Raw genomic sequence first — 18,922 nt, forward strand, 5'->3', positions numbered from 1 at the left:
AGCAAGAGAGTTCATATGTAGCTAGATTGTCCATCCTCTACCATTATAAATAAAGGGGTTACATAACTCTCTAAAAACATTCAGAGTGGGAGAAGAACATTCCGTAATTGGTGAAGGCATCCACAAACAGAGAGATCAATCATCAAGTGCATAGTTCTTTAACAAATGAGTGATCAACGGAGTTCTTTCCGAAGATCAACCCGTAACAACAAAGTGATGGTCGACGTTCTCGGCGATTAAATACATCACAAGGAGGTCTGCATCGTCCTACATTCGAGAAAGATGCTTCTCAAGCCCTCGAATCACGGAGAATTTTAGAGAGGAGAATCAAGGGATACATAGAATTGTATTCACAAATATTTATCAATAAAATCTCTTTTTCTTCATATTATTTTTGTTGTATTTTATTTTTAGGACTACAAAAATTTGTTGCGAACAAATTTTGGCATGCCCGGTGGGACCCATTATGCCCTTCATCTCTCCTTCTTGCAAGTTGAAAACTACGAACTTCAAATCTACTGCCACAATGGCCTTCCGCAAGTGTGATGTTTCATGCAAAGATACTACTGTTGCCGCATCCGCTGAGCTCAGTCATGTTGGCCCAATCACTCAAAGCAAGTTCAAAACTAGTGGCTTGGATGGATCCGAATACTTCGCCTCCTTGGAGATGGCAAAGAAGAGCAGATCTCACGTGACGTCTGCAACCACAATCTTTGGGAGCAACACCCCATTCTCGTTATTTGACGAACTTTCTCAAACAGCCTCCAACCTTGGTGAACTTGAGAATCTGGTGGATTCTCCGGTTTCAACGAAAGTCAACGCCTTAATGACCGACGCAACTAACTTGGACGAAAAGTTTGCCATGATGGAACGGACTATAGAAGTCTTGAAGAAATCTGTTAAAGACAAAGTCCTTCAAATCGCTCAACTCATGAACAAACTTGAGGCCTATGCACCTGGAGAGTCAAGCCACGTCCCTCCTCGTTCACCTGTCTCCGCCTAGCAAAAAATGGTTGTCGAGGAATCGCTTGCCAAGTTCAGCATTCAGAGGGAACAATAATCCACTTCGGTTACGGCGTTATCTGTCCAACAATTGCAAGACATGATAACAAACACCATCAGAGCTCAATACGACGGACCATCACAAAGTTTATTATACTACTCTAAGCCTTATACTAAGAAGTTGATTGTCTAACTATGCCCGCCAATTATCAACCACCAAATCTGCATCAATTTGATGTCAAAGGAAACCCAAGGCAACATATTGCCTATTTTGTCGAGACTTGTAGCAATGCTGGAACGCATGGCGACCTTTTGGTAAAGAAGTTTGTTCGTTCGCTGAAAAGGAACGCATTTGACTGGTATATTGACTTGGAGCTCGAGTCCATTGACAGTTGGGAGCAACTTGAGAAGGAATTTCTTAATCATTTTTACAGTACCCGAAGAACTGTAAGCATGATAGAGTTGACAGGCACCAAGCAAAGGAAGGATGAGCCCGTGGTGGATTACATCAATCGTTTGAGGGAGTTAAGTTTGGACTACAAGGATCACCTTTCAGAAATATCTTTTGTGGAGATGTGTATTCGGGGAATGCACTGGGGGCCTTTGTACATCCTACAAGGGATCAAACCGCGAACTTTTGAAGAACTTGCAACGCGAGCTCGTGGCATGGAGTTAAGAATCGCAAGCCATGGAATGGCATCTCCATTCGCTGATCAGTAAGAGTTCAAGAAAAATGTGGCATCAAAGAACCAAACCAAAGAATCTATGGAGGTGAAAGTCATGACTAAACAAAAGGTCAAGGAGGATAAGACCCCGAGTCAATATCCCAAAGAGGAGAAGCGTCGTCCAACATTGAAGGAATTGGAGGCGAAGGTTTATCCGTTTCCAGATTCAGACGTACCTACGATCCTCGATGAATTGTTGACCAAGAAAGTCATTTATCTCCCTGAATCAAAAAGGCTTGAGGAAATTAGTAAATTTGGCGATCCGAAATACTGTAAGTTTCATCGCGTCATTAGCCACCCTACAGAGAAATGCTTCATCCTAAAGGAGAAAATCATGGCTCTTGTAAGTGAATGAAAAATCATCATAGGCATAGATGAAACAGCATAAGCAAATCATGCAAGTATCGCCTTCAAGGAAAAGAAGTGTTCAAGGTTGCAGAACGCGTCAAGCACTGCCTTCTTACAATTTGGAAGTTTCGATCCCGTTGAAGTTGATCTTCCAAGGAAAACTCTTGAAGGTTCACTAAATTTGGACACTCAGTCCAAAGACAAAGACGATGAGGGTTGGACTCTAGTCACTCATAAGAAACGAAGACATCAAGAAGTTTTGAGGCTACCACTTCCTAAGCCAAGAGCAAAAATAAGCGATGTGGATAAGCTACAACCATCAAGAAGTATCAAATCTTCTATTAGCAAGAAGATTAACAGTGACTTATCGCCGAAGTTCCAAAAGCCCATCACATTGCATGAATTCTTTCCTGGAAAATTCCTTCATGGAGGTCACGTTGGTGCAACTCATGTAGTTTCTAGTACTGACGAAACAAAGGAAAGCAATGATGAGCTCGCTCTAATGAAAACACAAGAACATCATGATAACAGAAAAGTTGTCACATGTTGTGCAACAATTTCCTTCACAAATGATGACTTGTTGCTGGGGTCTAGGCCACTTAACAAAACTTTGTTCGTTGTAGGCGCCATTCGGGAACAACATCTCAATCGTATACTTGTTGATGATGGTTCGACTGTCAATATCATGCCAAAGATGGTGCTAAAAAATATTGGGATCTCTATTGATGGGCTATCCAAAAGTAACCTAACAATCCAAGGTTTCAACCAAGGAGGACAACGAGCCATAGGTATGATCCGCGTGGGATTATCCATTGGTGAGATGAAGTCAAACACCCTGATTCATGTCATCGATGCTAAAACATCATACAACCTACTACTTGGATGTCCTTGGATTCATGAGGATGGAGTGGTATCGTCTACTTTTCATCAATGTCTGAAGTACATAAGGGATGGAAAGATAGTCAAAATTGATGCAGACATCAATCCTTTCACTGAGATGGAGTCATATTTTGCAGATGCAAAATTCTACCTAGATTCTTGTGAACCGAGTGTGGAGAAACCATCATCAGTCGATGAAGTTGATGTCAAGTCAGAAGAAGAAAATGAGGCTCAATGGACTACCACCAAGCTGCCTAAGAAGAGAACTGAAGAAGTCTCCATTAAGTTGTCATCATCTGAAGGTGACATACAGACAAAGACTGATAAGGAGCATCTAGTTTTTTGCTATGTTCCATGTGAGCGTCGAAAGAAAGGGTAACCTTTGCTACAGGAATGTACTCCATAGAAGCAAATGAGTCAAAAAGATATCCAACATTTGAAGGATCATATGACTGTCCTAGTTGCACAAATCCCATACATGACTTGTGAGTCTACTAAAGGTAATCTCCAAGCAGATAAAATAAAAGGGCACTATGATCCTAAGGCCTTCATACTGCTTGAAAAGTCTGGTTATAACTTATCCAATCCATCAGACTAGGAGAACTCAAAGACGAAGTCATTGGTGAAAAGATACATGGGCTCAATGAGTCCCAAATGAAGTTGAGAAAGCAAGGGCACTACGTCGCCACTCTAAAGTTTGGGTTGGGATTCAGTTTGGCAGAGCCTCTTTATTTCATCTAAGAGAAGCAAAGAGATAGCTTCATCATAACACACCTCGGTAGAGGAGATGAAGGAAGATAAGGTTAGGAAAATGAAATAACGGGCTTTAGTGTTTGATCTCATTGGAGGCTCAACCCCTCCGGTCTCGGTGTTTGAAAGGCTAAGTCACAAAGGTAATCGTGTATCATCTAAACATCTAAAAGAAGTTTCCACTACCTCAAACACCTCTATCTTTTGTCACTTAGGAAGCACAAGGAAGTCACCATCTAGAAAGATATTGTCAAAATATAAGGAGCAAGTCCATGAGGAGCAGGATCATTTTGAAGTTGTTGCTGGCAAAGAAATATGTAGTGCTTTCCCATCACATTGAAGAGGAAGTCTATTTTGTCAATATCCACAGATGGTCCACTGAATGTGCAAAGGAGAACCATTGTTTACACTTGCCAACCTCGTAAAGAAGCAGAGAAAGTGAAAGAGAAAGAGAAAGAGAAAGAAGCCAGGCCGACCATCCAAGGAAGTTATAGAGAAAAGTCAGACTTTGTGGAAACATCCTATCATATAACTGTGGAAGATATCCCATGCATTGACGTTGATGATGAAGTCCACGAGGCTCCCCTTCAACTAGAAGATGGCGGTTAATTAACTGTGGATGAGCTTAAGAAACTCAATTTAGGCACTCCGAAAGATCTACGCCCCACCTTCATTAGTGCGCTTCTTACGCCTCAGGAGGAGGAGGAATACTCCAAGTTATTGGCCGAGTACAAATATGTCCTTGCTTGGTCGTATAAAGAAATGCTTGGTCTTAGTCCTAAGGTAGTCGTTCATCATTTAGGGATAAAATGTGGAGCACGCCCTGTGAAGCAGTCACAACGCATGTTTTGACTCGAGCTAGTACCACAAATTGAAGTCAAAGTCAACAAGCTCATCGAGGCGTGATTTATTCGAGAGGTGAAGTACCCATCATGGATATCGAATATTGTACCTGTCAAGAAGAAGAATGGTCAAATACGTGTTTGTGTTGACTTTCGAGACCTAAATAAGGCATGTACGAAAGATGACTTTCCGCTACCAATTATTGAACTCATGGTTGATGCTACAACAGGGCATGAAGCTATGTCATTCATGGATGGGTCCTCCGGATACAATCAAATCAAAATGTCTCTAAAATATGAAGAGTGTACTGCTTTCCGAACTCCAAAAGGGACATACTGCTACAAAGTGATGCCCTTCGGTCTGAAGAATGCCAGTGCCACCTACCAACACGCGATGCAAAACATCTTTGACGACATGCTTCATCAGAGTGTTGAATGCTGCATTGATGACTTAGTGGTGAAGACGAAGAGTAGGCGTTACCACTTTGAAGACCTTCAAATTGTTTTTGAAAGTATAAGAAAATTCGACCTAAAGATGAATCCACTCAAATGTGGATTTGGAGTTACCTCAGGAATGTTTCTTGGCTTCATTGTGCGTCATCGTGGAATTGAAGTTAATCCCGCAAAGATTGACGCCATTCAGAAAATGCCCGAGCCAAAGAACTTGAAGGAGCTTCGAAGTCTACAGGGAAACTTAGCATTCATATGAAAGTTTATCTCTAATCTGGCCGGACGATATCAACCTTTCAATTATCTATTGAGGAAGGATATCCCTTTTCATTGGGATCAGTCATGTCAAAATGCTTTCAAAAGCATCAAAAGATACTTGCTAAATCCACCTGTGTTAGGGGCACCAATGCTTGGGAAGCCATTGATACTCTACATTGCGACACAAGAATGCTCACTTGGGGCAATACTTGCTCAAGAGAATGATGAAGGAAAGGAACAAGCCTTGTACTACCTCAGTTGAACTCTGATAGGAGCTGAGTTGAACTACGCGCCTGTTGAGAAAATATGCTTAGCGTTACTTTATGCAATAAAGAAACTAAGGCATTATTTTGAAGCATACACCATCCAACTCATCTCTCGAGCAGATCCTGTGAAGTTCGTGATAACTCGACATGTTCTTTCTAGACGCCTAGCAAGATGGTCCATATTGTTTAACCAATATGAGATCATATGTATAGCTCAAAAGGCTGTGACAAACACTAGCCAATTTTCTAGTTGATCACCCTCTTCCAGCGGAATGAGAGCTGTCTAATGAGTTTCCAGATGAATATGTTTTGTTCATTGAAGAATTGCCACCATGGACAATGTTCTTTGATGGATCTTCACGTCGTAATGGTGCGGGGGCAGGTGTTGTGTTGATCTCTCCATAAAGACAAGTCTTGCCATTCTCCTTTATTTTAGGTGAAACATGTTTCAACAATGCCGCGGAGTACCACGATTTGATCGTCGGTCTCGAAATGGCATTAGACATGAAGATTCTACAGTTGGAGATCTACGACGACTCTAAGTTGATCATCAACCAACTGTTGGGTAGTTACGAGGTAAAGAAGAAAAATCTCTTGCCATACCATCAATATGCTTCTGGTTTACTTGAAAGATTCGACCAAGTGTTCTTAAACCACATCCCAAAATAAGAAAATTGCATGGCTGATGCTTTGGCTAACTTGGCCACGACGATGGCACTTGGAAAGAATGAGTCAATAAAGGTACATGTGTGTCATCGATGGGTCATTCCTAGACTTCTTGTTCTTCAAATCAACGAAATTCATCATATGTCTGTTGAGGTGATTGAAGAAGAGGATTGGAGGCAACCATTGATAGAGTACCTTGAACATGGAAAGTTACCCGAGGATCCGCGACAAAGAACAGACATCAAGCGAAGGGCACCACGATTCATCTTCTACAAGGGGACATTATTTCGCCACTCTTTTGAAGGACTATTCTTGTGATGTCTTGACAAAGAAGAAGCCCACCAAGCAATGGTGGAAGCACATTCTGGCTGATGTGAAACACACCAATCTGGTCCTAAACTCCATTTTCGCATCAAAATGGTGGGCTATTACTGGACCACAATGGTGAAGGATTGCATGGAACATACCAAAAGATATCAAGTGTGTCAATTCCACGCCAACTATATCCACCAACCTTCGGAGCCTCTTCATCCAACTGTAGCTTCATGGCCTTTTGATGCATGTGGACTTGACGTTGTTGGACCGCTTCCAAAGTCATCAAAGGGATATATGTACATATTGGCTGCCACATACTACTTCTCTAGATGGGCTGAAGTCGTTCCACTCAAGGAAGTAAAAAAGGAAACTGTTGCCGATTTTATCAAGTCGAACATAATTTTTAGGTACGGCATACCAAGATACATAATCACTGATAATGGAACTCCATTTGACAACAAGCTCGTGAGGATTCTATGCGAGAAATTTGGTTTCAAGCAACATAAGTCTTCAATGTATAATGCACCCGCCAATAGACTTGCTGAAGCTTTTAACAAGACGCTTGGTAACCTTTGGAAGAAAGTTGTTATAAAGAACAAGAGAGATTGGCATGAGAAAATTGGTGAAGCTTTGTGGGCATACCAGACAACCTTCAGAACTGCTACACAAGCAACTCCTTAATCTTTGGTGTATGGTGTAGAAACAGTCCTTCCGTTAGAGCAATAAATTCCATCATTGCGGATCGCAATCCAAGAAGGACTCACGTCCGAAGAGAATGCTCAACTTCGCCTAGCAGAATTAGAGGCATTGGATGAGAAAATATTGGAAGCGCAACAAAAATTGGAGTGCTATCAAGCTCGACTAGCTAGAGCCTTCAACAAGAAAGTGCGGCCATGATCATTCCAAATGGGAGACTTAGTCCTAGCTGTTCGACGACCCATAATCCTCAACAAATGCATAGGCAACAAGTGTACCTCAAAATAGGATGGGCCATATGTGGTGAAAGAAGCTTATTCAAGTGGCGCATACAAAATCGTTGATAAGGATGGTCTTAGAGTTGGTCCGATCAACGGAAAATTTCTGAAGCAGTACTTCCCATGAGAGTCACCTATACTTCTCGACGCACGAGCCTAAACTGCAAGTCATGAAGCTCCTTGACGCATGAGCCTAAACTGCATGTTGCTATACTCCTGGTCCCCATGAGTCTAAACTGTATACGGCCAAAAAATAAAACGTTAGGTTGAAAACCTCGAAAGAGGCGGCCTAGGCAAAAATTAGGACATGAAAAAAAAACTCATCCCTCGGAACTACGTTATGACTTGATCCTTTTCACCGAGGTATGTAGGCAGTTTAGAGTTTCATTCTAGGTTGAGTCGCATGAGTTTAAAAAAAAAGGGTGGCTTCGCATGACGATCTACTATAATAATTATTTCTTTCTCATAGAGATTTTGCGTGCTCAAAACTTCAACATATCCGCATCTTGTATGACATCTCAGTCTGATATCCGGACCCTTTGAGCTCATTTGTTAGTCTGCAAAAGAAAACGAAGAGATAAGATTTGTGAGTCTTGATAGTCAAAGTTACTACATGCAAGATTGTAAAGTCAATTTCAATAAAAAAAAAATATTCGCAGGACAACTCATAGAGCATAGAGATAGAAAGCAAGCTCAACAGACAACGTGATCAACTTTGAAAAAACTACTGCAGTCTATCTGGAAGATGTTATGCCCCTAAAATTTTGTATGTTGTAGATTTGGATGTCTATTTTCCAACAACACAAACTGTTTATAATTTGGAGGCCCCTAGCTCAAGAACTATTTCTTTCGCCAGAACTACAAGAATCTAAAAGTTACTGCAGCTAGGTGGAGTTTGAGAATTTTCTGTTTCCAGTTTAAAAGGAGTTCTACCGTGAAATTCATATGTGTTATAGCTCTATGAGTTTACTTTCTAATGGCCTAAACGAATCACAATTTGGAGTCTCCTAGCTCGAGATATGAATTTTTTTGACAGGAGTACGCAAAGCTGGAAAACAAACGCATGGCAGACAACTATATGAACTCCAAGAAATCATTGCAGCCAGTCCAAAAGGAATTATGCAATGATATTTTCAGGTGTTTCTTCTTTCCGTGTTTTCTTTCTAATGACACAGATGGCTAACAGTTCCGATGCTCCTAGATCAAGAATTTCTCAGCAAGAAGGCACAAAGCTGAAAGACAGCATGATGGACGTCTAGACTAAATTCAAGAAATAACTACAGCCCTTGAGGAAGGAAATTTGCCAAGACATTTTTTAGGCCTTGTAGATCTCTGGATTTCCTTTTCGGTGGTGCTAATGACTTGAAAATTTGATGCTCCTAGCTCAAGATATGATTTTGTCGGCAAGAGTGCACACAACTGGATTGCAAGTGCGACAGACATGAGGAGCAACTGCAGAATATTATTGCAGCCATTTTGAGGGGACTCTTGCTATGAAATTTTTAGGTGTTACAGGTGTCAGAGTTTTCTTTTCAATGGCTCAAACGGCTCGCGATTTGAACACTCCTAGCTCGAGATATCAATCTTTTGGCGAGACTGTACAATGTTATAAATTTAAAATGCTGGACACATTTATCAGCTTCAAAAAACACATTGCGGCTAATCCTTAAGGAATTTGGTGCTGAATTTTTTATATGTTTCAGCCCAGCGAGTTATGATTCTTTAGAAAGAAGTGGCTTGTGATTTTGTTGCATTGAGAAGCGTGCTAAGTGTTTGCTCACCGAAGTTGGAAAGGCCTACTCCAGTTGTCTTCCCCGTCAACCTGCAATGATGCGATGTGGTATGTGTTGGCCCGCCAATGATGAAATATTATCTCTCCAAGCCTCCAAGAGTAGGGATTTTATTGCCAAGGTTGAAAGGACACTTCATGTGTCTCTCTCGCCAATCTGCAACAAAGAGACAAGAGGTTTGCTAGTAATGCATCTTCTTAGGGATATCAAGATCCCTGGAACTCTCGCAAAATCCTGCAAAGGAAAATATCTTGAAAGTCCTCGGTGCCAATATCACGACATTTCAGCAACACGACACTTTAACTCCACTCATAAATGTCGATGCAGACGACATGAAACTTGTGATTTCACATGATTGATTGGTGTCGACGGTACAAAGCTCAGTTTAGCAGTAAGTGTCAATGTTGACGACAAGATGCTTAATTCGACATAGGCTCACTGCTATCTTCCTGTAGGGTACTGTATGCTTTGGTTCCTGCTGGTTGGGTTGGTTAACGGCGATAGATGCATTCGGTGCACTAATTGAGATGTTCTGCTTTCGGACCAAAAGGGCTGAAACTTCGAGTTTTATAGATATTGTATCTCTTAGAGTCTTCTTCCCAACAGTGCAAACATCTAGTAGTTCGGATGCTCCTATCTTGAGATATGCATCTTTTTAGCAAGAGCGTGCAAAGCTGAAAAAAAATCAAGCCAACATGTCAGAACTTGTGTTCCAGATTCAACAAATTATATGGGAAAACCTAGGGACATCCTAACTATGATTTATATATTTTTTTGTAACTCTAGGTGTCTAATTTTCAACGCCTTAAACGACTTGTGATTTGGACGCTCCTATCTCGAGATACAATATTTTTTGCCGAGAGTGCGCAGAGCTGTGAGATTAACGGGCCAGACGCGTACGCCAACTTCAAAAAATTAATCCCAGACAATCCAAAAGGAATTTAGCTGTAAAATTTTTGATATGCTAAATTTCTTTGAGTCTAGAATCAATAGAATCAAGCAGCTCATGATTTGGACTCTCTGATCTCATGATATGAATTTTTTGTCGAGAGTGCGCAAAACTGTGAGATCAACACGGGCCAGACGTGTAGATCAATTTCGAAAATTAATTTCAGCTGACACAAAAGGAGATTCGTGCTGATTTTTTTATATGTTTCAGTTCTATGAGTCTAGTTTTGGTAGAAATAAGCAGATCATGATTTGAAGTCTCCTGCAGAAAAATGTGAATTCTTTTTCGTAAGGATACAAAGCTGGCTGACTAGTACTGCAATTAAAAAAGGCATGCCTGATATTCTTTCTGTTTTAGAGGGAAAAATAAATGAAAAAAGAAGTGAAAGCATAAAACGAGCAGCTGTGTTTAGAGTGAAAGGAATCCTATGTTCACGACTCTCATATGTCAAGATAAAGGCAACAAAAATCCCTTATATAGATTGTTTAAGGAGGTGGAACTTTCCCTATGGAAAAAGAATTATTCTTAAAGTAAAAAAAGAAATTCCTGTTTGACTTGAAAGTTTTAAATGATAAATATTCATTAGAGGGTAACTTATGAGACGTATTTGAATTCAAATCAAGGTGGAAGAGGGGAAGGCTTCATGTTTCACATGGATTTGTCATAAGAAATTGATCTATGATGGAATTGTCATACATTGTTCAATGTGACCATGTTTTGGTTACAATAATTTTGCTATAAAAATAAAGTATTGTTTAAGTACAATATACTTGGCATCAAAAGTTTTTTCCAATTCGATTTAGGTCAGTTCTAGTTGGTGAACTTCACGTATGGCAAGGGATATGTCATTGAATTTATATCCAATGTAAAAAATGAAAGCAAAGTTAGACGGCCTTGTTTGATGGCTTTGATTACATGCTTCACTGGAGAGTCACGATTGCCCAAAGAATTCAAACTGTTTATTTATGGGCAAGAAAGAATGTGTTCTTCTCATGGATACTTCAAGTCTTGAAGTAGGGGGCATTTGTAGACATATAAAAATTATTGGGTCTAATCCATACAAAATTTAAATTAAATTCATTTGGGTTAAATAATTAATTTGGACTATATAAATTAAAGAAAACTTTACACGATATACCCCCTCTAAAGAATTATTAACACTATATACTTCAGTTATAAAATTACATGCAGTATACATTAATTAATTATTCCACATATTCAATTAGTCAAAGGGCAATAACTACCTAACAAATTTGTCGCCTAAATTAAAGGAAATTATATATACGAAGCAAATCCAAAATCTTACTACATCCATTTTAAACTTTTACATAAAGTTAAAGAATAAAAAAATATTATCCATTAATTTATTTTTTTAATTATGGAAACCTTTGTCCTTATTTTCTTGTATACAATAAAAAACTATACAGTAAACTAGTCATTGTATACTATTAAAGTATGTTAATATTCCAAGTAAAACAATATATACACAATAAATAAAAATAAAAAGTATGTTTGATTTGAATATTGTATTCCAAATTAAAATATTGTGGTATATTTGATTTGAATATTGTATCCCAAAATAGAATATTATGATATGTTTAATTTTGAATATTGTATTCTTTATTAGAATATTATGGTATGATGCTTTGAATACTATATTCTTCATTAATCTATTGTAATTTGTTACGTTTAATTTGGTTTGGATAATATATCCCACGTTAAAATATTTTGTGGTATGTTTAGTTTGAATATCATATTCTATTAGAAAATTGTAGTATGTTTAGTTTGAATATTGTATTCCAACTTAGAATATTATGACATGTTTGATTTGAATATTGCATTTTTATTAGAATATTGTGGTGTATATATTAGTTAGAATACTAGTATATTCTAATTTTTTTTTAGTTTAGATATTGTATCCCAAATTAAAATATTTTACATTATTTTAACTTTTCTTTTGATTACATAGATAGAAGAAAAAAACAAAAAAAAGATGAAACACTTCATCTGACAAATAAATGGTAAAGATGTAATGTTTAACAAATGTTCCATTTTAATATTCTTCTTCCTTTTGAGTCCCATGTCATAAAAAAGAATAGAGAGGGTTGTTTATTTAGAGCAAGAGAAATTATTAGGGTTCGAATTTTTTTGGTGAAATGTATAATCCTAATTCTATGGGATGATGCAGTGTTTTAAGAAATTTATTAAGTTGGAGTGAAAGATAATCTAGTCCCTTAAAAGGTGGGATGTGTTTAATGGCATGTGATGATATTAAAGATTTAAGAAATAAATAAAGTTTTATAAAATAGGTATAGAATATAAAATAAATATTTTAAAAGTATATGGAGTTAACTAGTGTTTTTAATAGGTAGACCGCGTAGATTATCTTAAATTAAAATTAGTCCATTTTATCATTTTCAAGCCCAAGGTCCATTTTATCTTAAGACCCAGACTCATGCCATGTGTCAAGTAATATGGCATGTCCAGTCAAAACCAAAGCCAACAAGATGATGTTACTTGTTAAATGATGTGGCAATCCCAGTCCAAAACAATGAGCCAATCAGAATCAAGCAAGAGAGTTCATATGTAGCTGGACTGTCCATCCTCTACCATTATAAATAAAGGGGTTACATAACTCTCTAAAGACATTCAGTGTGGGAGAAAAATATTCTGCATGGTGAAGACATCCACAAACAGAGAGATCAATCATCAAGTGCATAGTTCTTCAACAAAGGAGTGATCCACAGAGTTGTTCCCGGAGATCAACCCGTAACAACAAAGTGTTACTCGACGTTCTTGGTGATTAAATATATCACACGAAGGTTTGTATCATCCTACATTCGAGAAAGACACTTCTCAAGCTATCGAATCACGGAGAATTTTAGAGAGGAGAATCAAGGGATACATAGAATTGTACTCACAAATATTTATCAATAAAATCTCTTTTTTTTCATATTATTTTTGTTACAGTTTATTTTCCGGACTACGAAAATTTATTGTGAACAATGATTATACCCCACAATTTATAAAAAATATCAAAACCACCCCGACTTGATTATCCTGCTTGAAACAAATAATCAAACATGTTAATTGTTTAACTGTACGAACAATCTCTAATAGAAGTTGTAGTGGCTCCTTCAGGTAAACGTATAAATTGTAGATCTCAACAATGGATGTCAAAATATAGTCAGATGGTAGGTAGTCGTAGGTGTTATCTATGTTTAATAAGTGATTGGGGTCCTTTTATAAATTTCAAAAATATAGGTAACTTTGTAAAAGGTAAAAATACCAACTTTCCATTTTGTCAATGGAAAAACTGGTTCCTAGCAGTTTTTCAAATTCGAAAATGCGTTTTCAAGTTAGATTTAAAAAATTGTAAAAATTTCATAACCAAACATTGTTTTGAATTTTTTTTTGAAAAAAAGGAAAAATTTCTTATGTACAAACGGGCTCTAAATGGGCGAGAATCGACTCATGTAAATTAGTAAAGCTCTCAAACCAAGCGGAACAAGACCAGTGGCGGCCCAAGGGGTAATTTATCAGCTGCTTTAGGCCCCGTATTTTTTTTGGCCCCAAATTTTCCTAATAAGTGTATATGTTATTTTGTTTTAAAAAATATTTAGTATTTTAAATGAGAAAGTATATTTTTCATAGTAAAAAAAAAATTGAACCATTGAGCATAAATTGAGAAAAGGAATAGTCTTTTTGGGAATCACTTTCTAGACCATAAATTGAGAAGAATTCGATTATTCATAACTCAAAAAAGATTGAAAACTTCAATACAATCCCAAAAAGAACCCTTGATAAATTTTTAACGAACAATAAATTAAAATTCCTAAATTAGAAAGTATGTCTCAAGAGAGATTAAATAGATTAGATGTAATATAAATAAATAAAAATTATTAGAATGAAACGATTATAAAAATATTAATAACTTTACATATTAAAAAGCTAGAAAAATGAACTTCAAGCGAAATTATATATGAATTTTTTTTTCCAACAAAAAACTTAAGGTCTCTTATTGAAGTTTTGCTTTAGGCCACCATGTTTGTTGAGGCGCCCCTGAACAGGCCAAGAGTAGCAAATGTCTTGCTCAAACAATATATTCTCTTGAGCATTTTCTCAAACACATCACACTCACACATCTCATTTGTGGTCTCGCGTAACATCTTCTACATGTGTAAATAGAGAGTATATATGATATATAAATAAATAAAATGTGTATTGGATAACTTAATATATATTTCAATATGGTATTTCTATATCTTTTCTTAAAATACCAAATACCATATCAAAGACCAAAATTTTCAATTTCGGTACGGTAAATTCGTATATTAAAAACTTGCCCGCACAGATTGTATCAAACGGCCAATAAGCAAATGACATATGCCTACTTTATTTAACTACAATTATTAATAATTAACTATAGTTAACACATGATCCTAAACAATACTAATATTAAAATACTTAATAGTCTATGCTCTTTACGGTACCACTGGCCATTACCAATAATTATTCCTAAATTTCACCAAAATTATGCAAAAACTACTTTATCCTTAAACTCTGTTTCTTGACACTTAGACATAGAGATTTATAATTTATACAAAAGTCATACCATCGTTGTAATACTCATACTTTCTCTATTACTAGGTGAGACACATATAAAACAGTACACTTGGATATTTGGAATGATTGAAGGAGAATCTGACATGGAGTTTGGAAGTCAAACCCTAAAGGCATTCTTTGACCAAATATATATGTTGTTGTAAGGACGACTTCCTTTGACAGAAAAACAGGTGAATGAGAAGAAATCAGTAGACATCGAGGTATTTCAAGAAAATATCTATTCCTTCTTTTGACAACCTTTATTTTGTAAACCCGTAAAGGTTAGCTGAATTGGTTGAGCGAGTGATTTCTCACATGAGAAACATGTGATCGATTCCTCCTCACCAGCAACCTTCTCAGTTAAAGCTCGTCGCATCCGGTAAGTCTCATGTGTAATTTGCAAACTATTGCACAATGAGCAAGTACCCAGTGTGCCCCTGAAAGATAGGGCTGCGAGTTTCCCTGGAATTTCCAAAAAAAAAAAAGGTTTTTTTTGTCAATTATCTTTGAATCTAATATTGAAATTTTAAATATTTGGTACAACTCATATCTTTCTTTCATAAGTAATACCCAAGTAATCGAGGAGAAATTTAAAAATAGCGAAATTTATAATTGGTAGTTAAAAGTTAGCTACAATTTTAAAAGTAATCGAAATTTAGGTATTTTTTCATGTAAAAATAAAATCTGAACAAAAACATCCTTAAAATTTCGAAAAACTTCCAGCATAATATGTTGGAGTTTGAATTTTTACATATGAGATTCCATCATAATGTGCTAGAGTTCCAACATAATATGCTGGAAGTTTATGCGCAAAAACTCCATAATCCACCATATTATGCTGGAACTTTCTATGTTTCAGCTAAGGTACTTTTGTCCAGATTTTACATCTGTATTAAATAATGGTTACTTTTCAATGACTTTACAAATACTGCCTATTTTTTAATTGCCAGTCCAAAAACTGGCTATGCAATTTTGACAAGTAATCCTGATATGATCATCTATAAAAGATATGAACCAACTAGAGTTAGTAACCCTGAATGGTTCACACACATCTTGTTTCAATCAAATTCTATAGACTAGACCTAACTTAATTATTACCTCTAATTTCTATCTTGAATGTAATGGGTCTGGGCTATATTTTATGTTGGCTTATGGATTGGTTGCCTAAGGGCCTATGAATTAATTGCCTAAGGCTTGCATTTGTACTTGGCTTTTGTCGCTCAAACCCTTCTAGTTCATGTCCATTTTCAAATTTTGGTGTCAACATAAATATCATTAATTAGGTTAGTTGTAATTGCATGTGATAGTTTCAAATAGGGGTGTACAAACCAAATCAATAACCCGCACCAATCCGATAATATGAGCTAAACCGAAAATAAAACCCGACTGCTGGTTTGGTTTGATATTGGAAAAAAAAACCCCGACCATAATAGGTTTGGCTTGGTATTAAACAAAAAAAGTCAAACCGAAACCAACCTGACCCGATATTATATGTATGCATATTTTAAAATATTAGATAGATAAAAATATTTATTAGAATGTATGTTATAAATATTTCTTAATTTATATATATATTTTATAGTTTCTGTATTCAGCATAATATTTTAAGTTGGCTTTGTAGCCCATGTAAGTATTTTTTGTATGTCCCATAAAAGTATTTTTGAGCCTAAATCAAAAAGAAGAATTAACCCAAATAGTCGCACACCCTACAACTTAAACTAAAAATAGTCAGCGAATGTATATTATATGCATAATTTATGTATTAAATATGTATAATTGTGTATAATTAATGTATAATATATGTATATTGTTAGAAAAAGTAAACAATTTATATGGCCGGCTATTTGTGTAAAAATTCCAATCAAAAACTAGTTTTAATGCAGAACTGACTAGTCCTAAACTAGTTCTAAAAGACTAAAACAATCAAAATCATTTTGCCTCTTCTCCAAAGGCAAGAAACCCTACGTTTCATTAGGCCAAAACCCCCAAATAACTCAATCCCTATCAATTTTTTAGAGTTTAATATATCCTTTTTTTGTTTATATTTTAGGACTCTTGGCTGTAATGCCTACTTTTAAAAAGTTGGTGATAAGAATCTTATATGATATGCATTTTATCTTTTTGGTGTTTTTGCGTTGGCAGAAGAAATATTATTCGGAAAGTTCAATTACTATAGTTACATGGTTGTGTAAATTGTGACTATTTCACTATCTCCGGATGCGATTGCAATGGACACTACTAAACATGAGAAAGTGAGGAGAATTGAGGAGGGATGGTTGATTAAAGTTTCCATCAGTTTTTTAGAATTTAAATTGGAACCATACAACCCATTGACTAACATATTTGAGGTCAATGCTAAAAAATAAAAATATGGTTGTTAATTTGTTATTGGTAAAATCGTATTTAGGACTAAAGAAATATTTGGAGCACAAGTTTATCGAAAAAAAAACTCAAGAAACCCGAAAAATCCGAGATTGAAAAATCCAACTTTTATTGGTTTGGTTTGGTCTATAGATTTAAAAACCCGATACAATTGGTTTGATTTGGTAATTGCAAAATCCGAACCAACCCGGTCTATGTAGGCCCCTAGTTTCACACTATGGGCCTAGTGCTTTTCTACTTTCGAGTTCATTTCATATTTCTTCTCGAATTTGTTTTCTTTACAAAATCTCAAATCATAAGACAAAATAAGAAGATATTATTCATACGCAGATTTATATCTAATAGATGAATGCATGATATGTATATTTTAAATATACATATATTATAAGTTCTAGTTAGATTTTAACTCTTAAAGTTAAATTATTCAACCTTTTGAGGCAAAAAAAAGAGAAATGTATATTTTTACGCGCTTCTAAAATAATAATCGATAATTTTTTTTTTTTAATATATGGATATTATATAAAAAAAATATACATATTTTATATATATTTTGGGCTAAAAATACAATTAGATTCGGCTGATCGATTATGTATTTTGCCCAAAAAACTTTTAGTTCACCTAGGCGACGGACATGCCAAAAAGTGGATGAGGCGGGGCATCCGTTAATGGCGCAGTGATTAATTGCAGTTTGGCCCTAAAATTCCAATTTCTAATTCAAAAGTCAATGAAGCATGAACAAATTTAGAACTTTTCCACTCATTTGAGGGCACTGGTGTAAATTCAGAAAGATAAGGGGGCCCAACTCACTTTCTTCAAATTAAAGTAAAATATTAGTGTTACCTAGCCATGTTGTGTGCATGTACATGCTCTTACCATGCACTCGCATTTTGTATAGCTTCTAAATATTGACCATGTATAGCTCTTAAGAAATATGGAGAATAATCGTTACTGTAATTGCTTTGGCAACATGACTTTAATTTTTTTCTTCTTCTTTTTTTCCCCTAGTCATGTTATGTAATGCCAAAGTTACTTAGGAATTTTTTTGAAAGCCTCCGTTTAAATTTTAGTTTGATAGCATTTACCTCTTTTTTGTTTTTGTTTTGTAGTCTGAGATACTATAACTCCTTTTCTTGTAAAAGAGTGTGGATGTCGAGAACTAGAGTAGAAGGCTAGTAAGTAGTCTAGTGTATATCTTTTCCGCACTTATGGTCAGGAGATGAGTTTGGTCGAACCCAATAGCTTTTGCTCAAATAGTGTATTTGATGATTTGAATTCATGAAATATGTATAAATATTAAATTTAGAACCTAGTCATTAATACTTGAAGTCGTGATCCCAAAATTCAGAACCTATAAGGTTGAAATCCTGGCTCCGCCTCTGCTTATGATGTCAGATATTCTTCTCGTACTTTCTTATACTTAGTTTTTTATTTTTACCGATTATTTCTTTTGCCTTGGTTATTTTATTATATTGCTAGTGCTGTTATTGCTTCTTTTTCATGATTTCTTCATTGCTGTATTTTTTTCAACAATGTTGTGACTACGCTTTTTCTGAACCGATGGTCTATCGGAAACAATCTCTCTTCCTTCACAAGATATGAATAAGGTATGTGTACACACTACCCTCGCAAAAACCTATGTATGAGATCATATTGGATTCCTTGTTGTTGTTGTTGCTGCGGTAGTTGTACTAATAGCCTGTTTAGCCAAGCTTTCTCCAAAT

Source organism: Nicotiana tabacum, chromosome 14 (genome assembly GCF_000715075.1).
Source record: "Nicotiana tabacum cultivar K326 chromosome 14, ASM71507v2, whole genome shotgun sequence".
In the NCBI taxonomy this organism is placed as follows: Eukaryota; Viridiplantae; Streptophyta; class Magnoliopsida; order Solanales; family Solanaceae; genus Nicotiana; species Nicotiana tabacum.